The 13,846-nt window shown below is 38.6% G+C and overlaps 1 protein-coding gene and 1 long non-coding RNA gene across 5 annotated transcripts in view; one reads left to right on the top strand and one right to left on the bottom strand.

Annotated features, from left to right (window-relative positions):
- SHISA9 (shisa family member 9) overlaps nt 1-13,846 on the bottom strand; it is a 157,718-nt gene that overhangs the window by 110,848 nt on the left and 33,024 nt on the right. The gene's annotated exons all lie outside the window — the stretch shown is intronic.
- LOC104913457 (uncharacterized) overlaps nt 1-13,846 on the top strand; it is a 319,967-nt gene that overhangs the window by 293,162 nt on the left and 12,959 nt on the right. The window lies entirely within an intron of this gene.

Genomic DNA, 13,846 nt, shown 5'->3' with positions numbered 1-13,846 from the left:
AAAAAGCAATGAGCACATTGTCAGTGGAATTCGTTCTGTGGCAGCTGAGAGTGATTTCTAGTGATCAGTCAGAACGATGAAAACCTAGCCAGAGAATCTATTGCCATTATTCTTCCCAAACTTGTATCCAGTAGTTTACCCACTAACTGCAGAGAATGCTGTGTCAAGCTATACCAATGCTCTGTTTTCCACTACCCTTTTTCACATTCTTTTTTTAGTTTAATTTCAAGATATTCAGTAAGCAGATGTCTCCATCTCATCTCTCACATTTCATTGAAGCTATAAATTAACTCTCAAGTTAAATGAAAGGATGTAACAGGGAATTCTCCAAAGTTTGTTCGTTTGTTTTAACAATGAAACTACTTAAACAGAGAAATCCTTGATAAAAGATTCTTTGCATTTTTGTTTAGGCAAGTGGTGGGGATTCCTCTTTGGGGGATCCTTTAAGAATACTCTGCTGGTTAAGCATCCTTCTGCACAGAAATGCAGAGGAGTGCCTTCTGAATATTAGCTGTGGACTGCATTACTTTCACTAGTTCTGATTAATGTGCTATTGCATCCCAGTAAGATTTATGAACGGTGAAGGATATGTGAATGTTGTCTCTTCATGTCAAAGAAAGAGTGTGAAGAATTTAAATAAACGTAGCATTTAGATGGTCTGCTTTTGTCAGGAGCTGATTGACTACGTCTGCCTTTCTAAAGCCTGCTTCTGTTTGCATGGTTTAAAGTGTTTTTGGAGCTTGCAGTTTCTGACACTAGTTATATTAGCCAAGAGCAACCAAGCTATTGTTTCAACAAGTGATGAAATCTTATGCTAAACAAGCTGGCTATGTTTGCATCAGCTGTCAGATAATGGCATAAGGTTTTATGGATGTTTTTAAAAGACTTATTTCTTGTAGTCTCAAGAGAGTTGCTGTAAAACATGAGCAAAGCAGGAAAAAAAAAGTTGAGAAAAAGGTTGAAAAGAAATAAGGAAAATAGCTGTATCCATGTCTCTTATTTTGTAATGAAAACGTTAATGGTTATAAATAAATTATGGATTTGATACTATTTCCAAGGTTGCTTTCAATTTGGAAATTCTGGATTAAGTTTTTTATACTTTTTGCTGGCGGTGGTGGAGTTTGCCCTTTAAGTTATCTACACTGCCATCTCCAGTAATTACAGTAAAAACTACTCTTAACCACAGAAAACTAAGTTCACTCAATGGCAAGGAATGATTCTAATAATTGTTTTTAATGGTTTTAGGTGACAGAATGCTATATCCCTACTGGTTTTGAAGTAATACAAATAATAATGTGCTATTAGTTAGGGATTCTTATGGGTTGCTTCTAATTAAAAGATGGAATTTGATTTTTATTACTACTATTAAAAAACACCTGCTTTCCGTTGCTTTCTTGTTCAATCTGGTACCATAATCTTTTCATCTAGACCTACCTTATGTTATGAAGGATTTATGCTAAATCAACTTACATGTTCAGCCTTGAGGCTGAAATGAAAGATGCTTCCTTTTACAAATCATTACAAAAAAACAGAGCAATAAGAAAAAAAGTGCTTATTTCTGTAATAATTATAAATTATTCTATGAGTTGACAAGCCACTGGATATTGAGGATATTTTGATAGTCTTAAAAAAAATTATTCAGCTTTTTGTTAATTTTGTAGAAATTCTTATGTCAGTGGGATTACAGTTGTCCAGTTAGCTTTGCACAGTTTTAAAGGCCAGACTGGATGAGGCTGTGAGTATCGTGGTGTAGTGGGAGATGTCCTTTCTCATGGTAGGGGGGCTAGAATAATACAATCTTCTAAAGTCCCTTCCAACCCAAACCATTAAATGATTCTATGATTCTATGAGTTCTAGGCATGTTTGACAGAATGAGGTAATTCCTGTTGTCTTTTCTTCAACGTGTTTAACAAAAACTTATATGTCACTTGTATCATATGTATGAGTGGTACCTGGTGGTTCAGAAATAGATAAAAACTGTTATTCTTGATAAAAATTGAAAACCTGAGTTATTGCACTCAACACAAACTTGCTGTATGTTAATTTTCTCTAATCAACAGTACATTAATAATCTCAAAAGCCTTCACTGAAAGCATGGCTCTTTTTTTTTATTATTTTAAAAAAAAATAAAAGCGTTGAGAGGAAGGATGCAGAATACTCAGTAGCTTCAGCAGAGCTGGGTTTTTAGGCAGAGTGAGCAGTCCAGTCTCTGGTCATGCTCGTACTGTTGGGACCAGCTCTGGAGTAGTGTGAGGAATCCAAAATAGTTCTGCCAGAAAGTGGGCAGTTTCCTCTCCTGTCTGTCTCATACTATGTTCCTCATTTTGTCTGTGAATCACCAAAGATCCTTTGTGATGCATTTGTGGTGTACTTATATATCCAGCACTCACCTGTTAAACAAAAGGTGATATACAAAGTGCTGCTCAATCTGATAGCTGTTCCTGCACCATAGCCAGAAGAGATTACTTGCAAGTTTCTTTCAGTTGTACCTAGGCCTGCAGTGAAATACTATATTCACATGTTTCAGGCGAGGACTGCAGAATAGTGGCAAACAGTAGCATGAGCTAAAAGAATGCTGGCTTTTGCATAAGTCTTTTGTTCAAGTATTGGATTTCCACCTGGCTGCTCTTAACAGGTTTGTGATCAACTGAATCCACTTACAGAATTGGTTAGGCTTCTATTCAAAATGTACAGAGTATCCAGAAAGACTCACTTAAACCGTGATGGCAAACCTGCACAAGGAGAAATTTACCTGTCAGGCTGGGGCCAGTGACTGCGCTCAGTACTAAAACTTGCAGGTTTTATCCTTTGAGGCAACACTTCCCTCACTAATGAGAAAAAAAAATCTGCATTTCTCCTTCAAATGCTTCTTTTGTGATGCCATGAGATGCATCTATGGAAGCAAACAATGAAATGAATCAAAACTGTGTCATTCTGTATTTTAGAAACTACCTTACAGAAGTAAGGACAGATCTTGCCCTGAATAAGTGAATCAGTTTGAAGAACAGGGCTCTGTGGTGGACTTCCTAATTCCCACAGCCAAGATGACAACTGCTGAAAATACTACTTCAGAGAGCTCTCACAGAGTTTCTATAAAGACGCTTACATAACTCCAGTGATTCAAAATAGTTCCGGAACATGAATGTTATATGATAGGGATCGTATCTCTGACCTTGTGTGGTGATGTATGAGACAAAGTTTTGAACAGTCTCTGGATTTTGAACTCTGAAAGATCCTCACTTATATTAAATATTGGAACTGTTGTGGCAGAGTGAGGAAAAAAAAGGTGTATTGTTCTTTCGTGAACATGTAATAATCCGTCAGAGTAACAGATATTCCAAAAATAATAATGAAAGACAACTTCAGCATACTCGTTGTAGCACCTTGCATTCAGGATTTCCTAAGATAAGTCACTGACAGAGGTTCTCCAGTTCAGGTTTAGATGGTAAAACTTAATCAAAAGTGCCTTTCTCCTCTGAGGTGATGTGACCTCCCAACCAAAACTACACAATAGTATTTTATTTGTCAAATGTTCAAAAGGAAGGGAAAAAGCAGTTACAATACTAAGACAAATACTAGGTGGTTTTTTATTTCTTCTCTAGGAGAATTCTAAGTGGTGCCAGACTTCAACACAGCTGTTAATCAGCTGTGCATTTAACCCTGGGCATTGCATGAAAAGCCTGCGAGAGAGCAGATTTGGGATCTATAAGGAAGAAAAGTCTTTCTTCAATGGAAACGTATTACCAACGTGTTAATATGATAGAATCTCAGAATCACAGAATGGCTTGCGTTGGAAGGGACCCCAAGAATCATAAACTAACCTCCAGATCTGGTACTAGACCAGGCTGCCCACGGCCCCATCCAACCTAGCCTTCCTTTAACACCCCCAGGGACTGAGCATCCCCAGCATCTCTGGGCAGCCTGTTGCAGCACCTCACCTTCTGTGTAAAGAACTTCCCCAACATTCAATCTAAACCTTCCCTCCTTGAGCTTAAAACCATTCCCCCTTGGCCTATCACTGTGTACCTGTATAAAAAGTTAATTCCTCTCCTGTTTACAATCCCCTTTTAAATACTGGAAGGCTGCAATTATGTCTTCTCACTTTCTTCTCTTCACCAGGCTGGGCTTGTTCTGCCCAGCCCAACTCCCTCAGCCTGTCTTTGTAGCAGAGCTGCTCCAGCCCTCTGAGCATCTCAGTGCCTCCTCTGGACCCTCTCCAACAGCTCCACATCCTTCCAGTGCTGAGGGCCCCAGACCTGGACGCAGTGCTGCAGATGGGGCCTCATGAGAGCAGAGTAGAGGGGGACGACCACCTCCCTGTCCCTGCTGGCCACCTCTCTTCTGATGGAGCGAGGATACCACTTCCTTTCCGAGCTGTAAACGCACACTGCTGGCTCATGTTAAGTTTTTCATCCACCAGGACCCCCAGGTCCTTCTTTGCAGGGCTGCTCTCAAGGAGTTCTTCTCCCAGTCTGTATATATAGCTGGGTTTACTCCAGCCCAAATGCAAAACCTTGCACTTTGCTATGTAGAACCTCATTAGGTTCACATGGGCCCACTTTCTGAGTTTGTTGAGGTTCTTCTGCATGGCAGTATAATACAGTTTCTGATAATATCTTAGCATTTTTTAGTTTAGTTCGTTTTTTAATCAAAATTATATTTTAAATCCACTTAAATATATTTCTTTATATCCTCATGCATAGAAAGTGTATGTTACTTCAAACTCAGGAAGACCTAATGTTTCCGCCAGGAGTGGAGAGAAGGCACTATTTTCAGTCACTGTATTTGGGTGAATTTTATCATGAAATAACGCTTAAAATTTTATAGTGTAGCTGGGTTGTTTATTCAGTGTTCAGACTTCAAGGTATAGTAAGTTCATGACAATAGCTTATCTTCTATATTAGCGTTTACAAAGAGAGACAGTCTCTCAACATACCTGTATCCCAGCAGCAATGACCTGACGCCCTCTGTTTCATTGTAGGAATGGGCATTAGAAATTACTTTCTGCCCAGAAGTAGACACAGAATGAATCAATTAATTACTGCTTGCCTGCTCTGACAATGATCATCAACACAATGTACCTAAGCAATACTAATGTCTAGAAACCATCTGGAACCGTTAAGACAAACTATATCTCCTTGCCCTTGAGACCCACAGCTTTTCTCAGAGTTGCATACTGTCACCAAGTGACCAAAAAAAGGCAAGAACCAGAACGAGGTCTCCAGCAGAACTTTCACCACTTGTCCATATTATGATGCACATAATGGGATTTTGTGGCAGAGTGTCACTATTTAACTTACTTGTAGATGAAAACAAACAATGATTTTGAAAGTAATAACAACTCCAGGATCAGCAGAAGAAGCAAAGAGCTGGCTAAAACCTAGGTGTGATCCTGGGTGGACATAAGAGGACCAAAAATGTGTTGAAGATCACCAGATGATGATCTGTGAAAGCTGTTTGTTTTAACTCTAGCTTTGACTTGTAGATGTGATTTAGTATTACATTTTCTGATTAAATCCCAGAGTTTCTTAGGATCCAAATTGGATTTCATATGGCATGCGAAAGTGCATTAGGATAACTTTGCAGCAAGGAGTTTAAACCTCCAGTTCCTTCTGGATTTACATATCTGCACCATGCATGTCAGGCCCTGATGCACGGATGACAAACTTGACGGCCCTTCTTAAAATTGGGAAAATCTAAAGAAAGATTTGTTTTTACCTGAAAAGCTTAATACAAGAGACCTGGAAACTGTATTGTCATCTTAACAATGACCTTCTGCTTAAAAAGACTATCTTTTGTTACAGATCCTCATTTCCTTGGCTGCTTCTACAGTATCACTCTCTTTACAAGTAGAAACAGGAATTTTCTGTCTCTCAGAAGAGAAGGGGCAGATGTAAGACCTGTTTTATTCCATAGCTGCAAAATCGGATGAGTCTTTCTTAGCCAAAGATTTCTTGTTTAAGTCTACGTTGAATTGAGTGCTTTAAATACATGGATAACATAAAGTATGAGTTGGAGCCAGGCCATTGGGACCAAAGCAACCACGGAAAACTTAAAACTCCAGTTACTGTGTTTGAAATATGCAGCCCTGAATAAGGGGAAAGAACTCTCCATATTGCTCTTTGAGAATTATAAACAGCAATAGAGATGTAACAAAAGCAAGTGAACCCTTATGAACCCTATTTAGCTGATTCATCTCCTTTTCCTGGAAGCAGATACATGTGGCTTTATGAGGTACAATTCTGGCTGCTTGGTATGTGGGCTAATGCTTGATGTACACTCTTGTTGCTGGTTTTTATTATTTGAATAAATATGTGAGAAAGAGTAAGACTATTTAGAAAGGGATTGGAAAATGAAGAAAATCATACAGGGGGAGGTAAAATTTCCCACCTCAGGCTTAATTTTCATTTATTTCGTTGTAAGTGAGGTGTCATTTAAAAAAAAAAATTAAAAGGCTTGATATTTTATTTAAAAATATTTAAAAGAGAAGGAGTGTGTGTGTGTAAACTAGGAACTTGCCATAGCAGACGATATGCATGGAGCACCTAGCTCCTGGCTGGAACTGGTCCACAGCTGGCGAGTTCACACTGCCAGACACTGCCAGCAGTGAAGGTTTTCAGCTCCTTCTAAACCTGCCTTGAGGAATTACTCATGCACACACCTTATGATGATTAGTATAAGCAAAAGCTCTTACAGTACCTACTTGTCTTTTTCACACTGAATGGCTCAATGGGACTTCTGCCCAAATGAGGTAAGGCTGCTCGTATAGATTAAGAACAGGTACTGGCTGCCACTTCTTTTTAAATTGTAAGTTCATCTCTTTGATGTTTAGAAGTTCAAAGAAAATGTTGCAGTGGGTGGAAGTCAGGAAAGAGAGAATATCATTCATTTCAGGACTCAGTTGGTTTTCAGACTGCTGCTTGCTCTTACCCTACACACAAGATTCTGTTCTTTATGTATTATCATTAAACCTATACTGGCTTAAAGGTCTTAGATGGAAAATGTATTGTCATCTCTTAAACTGGACTCCTAATTTGGAGCTGATGTTAGCCTGTGTTTCCATGTAATTGATAAATGAGTATCAAAATTCCTTTTCTTTTAATCAAGATATGTAGAGGCAATTACTGTCTTTAAAGACATAGCAGTAGTGAACTGTTTGCTCATGATTGTCAGAATCTGAAAGGAAATGGTATACAGCCTCTGCTGTCTCTGCTTTTAAAACTCTTACTTCAAGTTTATAATATTCTATATATTTCTTTGAGAACCCTCTACATCTCTTTGAAAAAAAAAGATACTTAAGGCTGATAAGACTTCAAACTGCTTGCAAATCTAATGCAGCATTGGATTATCTCTTTTGTCTCTGATTTGCTAATTGGAAATAATTATTTTTCCCCTAATGTCATGGAGAGATCTGCAAAACAGCCTGAACAAATGAACCAGTAACCTCAACCTGTATGTTTACAAGAAAACAGTATGAAAAGAAAAATTACTGTGTGTGTATGCAGAAACAGAGGAAAAGAAAGATTTTTTTGCCGGCTACTGTTTGTGACATTTTTTTAATAGCTAATACTCAGAGACCAAAAGGAAAAATGTTGCCTCACAGATAAAAGCAATTTAAATGCCAAATTCTAATCAGAAAAAAATTGTGCCCTCCAGACTGGATGGCTGACCTTCAGAGAAGCCATGGTGCAGTAAACAGACAGGAGGAGAGCAGGGACTGGAGCAGGTTGGAGGAAACATGCTTAACACAGTCGTCATGTCTCTGTGATTTCTTGTGATTGCCAGCCCCAGAGGGCAGTGGAAGCCATGTAATTCCCTTGTGTTGGTAGAGTAATGTAGCAGCACCAGCTGCTCCAAAGTGGGAGATGAATGATGTGCTGTCTCCAAATCTGAATAATTTGGCCCAACATGCATTGGTTGATACCTGACTGAAACTCCTTTTTACTTAAGTGTGAATCTTTCAGATTCTCAAACAGTAATAGTAAATTAAATGGAGTGTCTGTCTAAGCTGCAGCATAGCACACAGTTGCCCAGTTTGTACAGTCTCTGATACAGCAGTGCTGCCCCACGGATCTGGACATGTTTGGGTAATAGCATAGGTGACAAAATGTTTTCTGAAAGCAGCTTGGCTGGGGCCACCCCATTTGGGATATGAAAACAGCTCTGTGGCTATGTGCCTTGCCATACCATTTGATATCAAGCCAGCTTACTAGTAGCCATAGGTTTATGGGACTTGTCAGCACTTAAAAGTCTAGACTTCCTTTGTTGCTGGCTTTGTCTGCGTTCTCCTGCCTCACTTTCTCTACCATTTCAAGCCACGCTGAAGTTCTATTTCTCAGTTACTGGATCATAAAATGTGTTTTAGAAACTTGAACCTCAGTTCTGTTGATCTCTCTGTGAGAAGTTATACTACATGTTGCAGGCAGTTCTGCATTGCAGGTAGGGTTATGCTTGCTGCTCCAAGGTTTGTCCAGGGAGAGTACAAAGAGCACAATATATCTGGGACATAACTTCAAGTCTTAAAGTCCTAGAAAGCAAGGAATGAAGCCTTTATTCAATGCCCAGAAGCATCATAAAAGAAAAGTTTATTCCTAAGCCAAAAAATGGGCTGCAAGTGTAAGAGCTAAAGCACAGAGAGCATCTTCTGTGTGCACTAAGAAGTCCCATGCTTGAGTCAGAACCTGCCACAGGGAAAGACACAGGCAGAGCTGTGTGCCTATAGCTTTGTGTGTTGATAAAAAGAGAAAATGCCAGGGCCTATCATTTCTGTTAATTTAGGAGGGAAGTAAAACAAGTGCTATTTCTAGAATCACTTACTACAGTAATGTAGGAAATCTGTCTTTTAAATGGACTGAAGTGTAGCCAGTCAATATTGTGCAAGAGGAATTATATGCTTTTATAAATCTGTTACAAATCAATTACTCCTAATTTAATTTTTTAATTAAATTATTTATGCTTTTATTCAGTATTGAAAGAAGAAAGCTAAAAAATAGGTTGCACTAAAAAATTCAATTAAAATCAGCCAAGTGCGTAGTTCATAAGATTCTTGGTCTTGTTCTGGAGAAGTGGGATTTTAGTTGTTCTAATTGACAAATCCAAGAACTTTCCTAAATCTACATAAAGCTGTTTTCACTTATTGTCTGTGAAAATAAACTTGCGTTGATTCTTTGGTCTGAAAGCAGCAGATTAATATTTCATATTATATAGTTTATATATACCGTAATTTGGACTGAGAGACTTTAATCAGTCTGCTTCAAATCATATTCTCGCATGTCTCAAATTGGATTGAATTTGCTTTTCTTTTTAATGCTGATATGAAAAAATAGTTACATTTGCTAAACAATACATCTGAGTCCACCAGCCATAGACATACTTTATAAAAGGCAGAAAATCTGTGGGTGGGTACTTTATTTTCTTTTTAATCTGCTATGCTCGTTTCCTCCCAAAGGCATGCACGTGGTAAGAGCAGTACCCAAAGGGCAGATGAAAATTCACTTTTACCAGCAGATCTGGCTTCAATCCCACCTGAGTTATCCTCAGCTGAACTCTGAAAAGCTGCAGTAGTCCGTCTACCAACTCATGCTGTTGGGTGATAACATAATGCTGTACCTGTTAGATTCAGAAGGAGATACTAGCAGACCTTGTAGTGCTAAATAACAGTGCTTATATAGAAGTGGCTATAGTCCTAAAATATAGATGATAGAAGGGTGCTAGAAACATTAAACTAAAAGAGGCCAAACCACATACCAATAATGTTGATCAATATCAAATTATGACTGTTCAGTAAGAGCTGAGGCTCCCACAAGTTGTTGCCCTTACAAATGGGCAAAAAGTTGTGAGCATGAGCAAAGCCCTAAGGGGTAAATATTCCAGATTGTAGTGCTTTAGCCATTGGAGTCACTGATGATGAACTGTGCCTGATTATAGAAAACCACACAGTGAAAGCTGTCTGCAAATTTTGAAACATTTAGCTTGAAATAATGAACTCAAATGGGACACTGACTGAAAACTGCAGAGAGCTCACTGCATATATGTTCACAGAAACACAGAATAACCAAGGTTGGAAGAGACCTTCAAGATATCCAGTCCAGCCATCCACCCATCACCAATAGTACTCACTGAACCTTGTCCCACAACACAAAACCCAGACGTTCCTTGAACGCCTCCAGGGCTGGTGACTCCACCACCTCCCTGTGCAGCCCATTCCAGCGCCTGACCACGCCTTCAGAGAAGCAGTATTTCCTAACCTCCAGCCTAAATCTCCCCTGGTGCAGCTTGAAGCCATTCCCCCTGGTCCTATCACTGTTACACGAGAGAAGAGGCCGACCCCCAGCTCACCACAACCTCCCTTCAGGTAGTTATAGAGAGCAGTAAGGTCTGCCCTGAGCCTCCTGTTCTCCAGGCTGAACACTCCCAGCTCCTTCAGCCGCTCCTCATATGGCCTGTATGTATGTTATGAATAAGGTAATTAAATACTTACTAATTTTACAGTATGTCAACCGTATGCATCCTGCACTGGAAACATGCCTCCTTCAATTTTACTTCTGTAGTAACTTTCTGTCACAAATCATTTTATTCGGCACTTAAACTATTGCTCAGGAGTATTTTCACCCTAAGACAATTAGATGAACTTGAAAATATTTGTCACCTTGAATCTTTGTATAACATTGTACAGAACATTCATGTTTCCCATTTTTGTACTACTATTCAAAATAGCAAGTTTTTATTTTTATTTGTGAAGAATTTTGTTTATCTAACTACCAGACAGCTGTACACTCCAGAAGAAAAAGATTTTTCTGTGTGTTTTTGTATGTTATGCAACGGGATGGCTGATGTGCACCAGAACAGCTTTTCAACTCCTGTACTCTCTCTTCTCTCAAGTTCTTTTTACAGTGTTATGTTCCACCCCATCTACCTTTGTTCTCTTGGTCTTCCACCTTTTAAATTTGAAGCACCTCGCCCTGATGTGGCCAGCTCACAAGCGGCAGTACCTAGATTCACCTCTGTTGTCAGGCGTTCCCGATTTAAAAAAATACTTGTAAGTTATTACATCTATATTGCATTAACTATGCTTGTCACAGTTTTTTTTCCTATTCTTGTTTTAATTGCAACTTAAACTCAGTTGTGGTGAAAATTTAATACTACAGGGAAGCAGGCTTGATATTTTTCATCAGTTCATTACAGCAGTTAAATTACATTTTTATCTGGAACTAAAATATATGAGTTATTTCTTTAAAAACAAGGATTATGCTGTTTGCAGACCTGAAGAACACCTGAAGGATCACTTAAGGAGACATCCATACAGCACTTCAGCAAACTAAGTAAGCCACACTTGGTTTCTGACTTGCAGATGCAGATGCTCATTTGAAAATGAACTTCTGGGCATTGATGCAGACAGACAGCACTTCAGAACAGATGCTGCACATAGAAAAAATAGAAATAACCTGTTCAACTACAGTATTACTTTTGTTTACATGGTTTTGAATTTACGTAGAAGAGTCGATAATATGCAGTTATGCAAAGTTTTCTAGTAGAACGGACAGCATAATTCTGGAAAAGTCTTCCTATGGAGACCACCTGACTTTTCATTAGGTGTGAAGAATTCACTTGTACCACTGCTTTATATGTTAACATCCACCTGGAGATTTTAGAACTCCTATACCACTGTTTCCATGAAGATGCTGAAAACTGTTATCTAAGCAGGAAAAGAGTAATTTATTATATCATCCAGGATTTTCAGATCTCTGGCAGTCAAGTAGGAGATGTCACACAGTAAGTCTAATGATGCTAAGATAAAAGCGGGGCCATGAGCAGAAGTTGCACTGTGAGTGCAGCATATTGTAAGAGCCTTGGACACGCTACGCAGTGTCTCCATCTTTGCCTTTCACCTGAGGTTTCCAGGAGAACTATCTGCATGCCTGAAGCGTGATGCATCATTCCTTGCAGGGAGCTGGGGGAGTGGATGCCCCTCATTTGGACACCATATCATGCAGTGACTTGAATGAGTTAAACTTCATTGTAAAGCCACCAAAAACACAAAACTGAGAAGTACTGAGGGTTACTCACACTGTGCAGGTCAAGTGCGTGTTACAAATATGTGGCCTCCCTGCAAGCACTGAGCCCTGGAGAAGTTCAGCTTTGACCCATAGCGTGGAGATAAAGCTCATTTTGTATGGGAAGTTATTTTTGGTCTAAGTTTACAGTGCAGCTACGCCTGTTATGTAAAATAGATGCTTAAGTAAAAAGACTCAAAATTTCTAAAAGCCCAAATATCAGTACTAGTCTGCTGTCAGTCAGTGACTTAAACTTGGATAACCTCAGAAGGCTTAGCAGAAATACTGTCTCAGAATTGAACACCAGCAATTATTAAGGACAGAAACAGGATCTGATCCATAGTATGCAAACTAGTGTAAGTTATCAGAAATATGCTAGTGCTTTTGACAAACACAGTTTCAGATTTCCAGCAGTTCAAAATTATTAGGATAAAAAGTCGTCTTTTTGCCCTTGCCTCCCATTCCAGAACTGTGACAGCACTGAATATTCAACATGTTTGTATCAGAAAATTAGTGATTATGAAAAACATTATTGGTCAGCTGACATGTAATTAATCGATTATTTTGTTTTGTTCTACTTTAAATTGTAAATGCAAACTCTTGAAAATAAGTTTTAGGCAAATAGACTTTGCATGGAAAAGCAGCAGATTATAAACTCAGTTTTTTCCCAATACTTTTATTACTTTGAACTCTACCTTGCATTACGTGCACCATTTTCCTACTGCAGCAATAACAATAAAATAGCACCCAGCTGTTCATAGATATATATTCATGTGAATTTTTAAAGTTTTTTTTTCCTTTTTCATTTCTCAGTGTTTTGCCTTCTGCATAAATGCCAGTGAATAAGATTGTTAGGATTAGTACTTTTTTTTCCCACTTTGTATTGTGCTTTATAGTGGAAATTGAATAGAGGTAAGATATGCGACATACATATAACAGCAAAACAAACTTGGCGTTTATGAGTCCAACTACGCAAAAAATTCTGAAGATTATTTGTTAATTATTGTCTGCTGATAGCAGCTGAAACAAAATGAGGCAAGACCAAGAGTACAAAAGGAAGATCTGTCTGCGCAGTTGAATTCCCAGAGCAAACAGGCAGGTTAGAAGTTTTTCTAACTTACAGAGAGATGCTGTTTCATAATATCCAAAATACATAAGTCACATTCTGCTCTTGGCTTTTGGGACAAGAAGTACAATTACAGCAAGCAGTTTAGCAAGGCTGTGTCATAGACTTTGCAGGATTGATAGCAGCTGGCCCAAATTAGAGAAATCCACACCAAGCTCTGCTTTACATCACAGAAACCAATACAGAGCTCCCTCCTCCAGAACAGAAGTCTGAAGAGCTGACAGTCACCTCTACCCTGCTGTTTGTCACAGACAGTGAGGGTGTGGACCGTACTCCTTTGCAGGACCATTACAGTAGTGCTTTGCCTGGTTTGTCTTCACAGGACATTTTATTTCAAATTAAGCAGCATAGATTTTAATGTTCAACTTCAAAGGTGTTTGTAGAATATAAGCATTAATACATTCATTAATGGAAATCATAGTATAGTGCAAACACAATTAGTTTAAAGCCAGTTTATATTTAATGACATAGCAGTTATCAAAGCTCAATTACTCTAATTAGACTTTTATTCAGTTAAGACAAAGAAAGTGTTTGCTCAGCACTCTAATGGATGAGTCCCAAAGACAAACAGTGGTGTAAGGTCCGTTTAGTAACTGAGTTTCTTATTTGTACTTCCTCAGAAAAGAAATGAGATGCTATTTATCTGCCTTTAATAAAGTACCTCAAT

This window comes from Meleagris gallopavo, chromosome 16, assembly GCF_905368555.1.
Source record: "Meleagris gallopavo chromosome 16, MGAL_WU_HG_1.1, whole genome shotgun sequence".
In the NCBI taxonomy this organism is placed as follows: Eukaryota; Metazoa; Chordata; class Aves; order Galliformes; family Phasianidae; genus Meleagris; species Meleagris gallopavo.
Note: the sequence above shows the minus strand (reverse complement) of the source record. Positions and strands in the feature narration are given on the sequence as shown.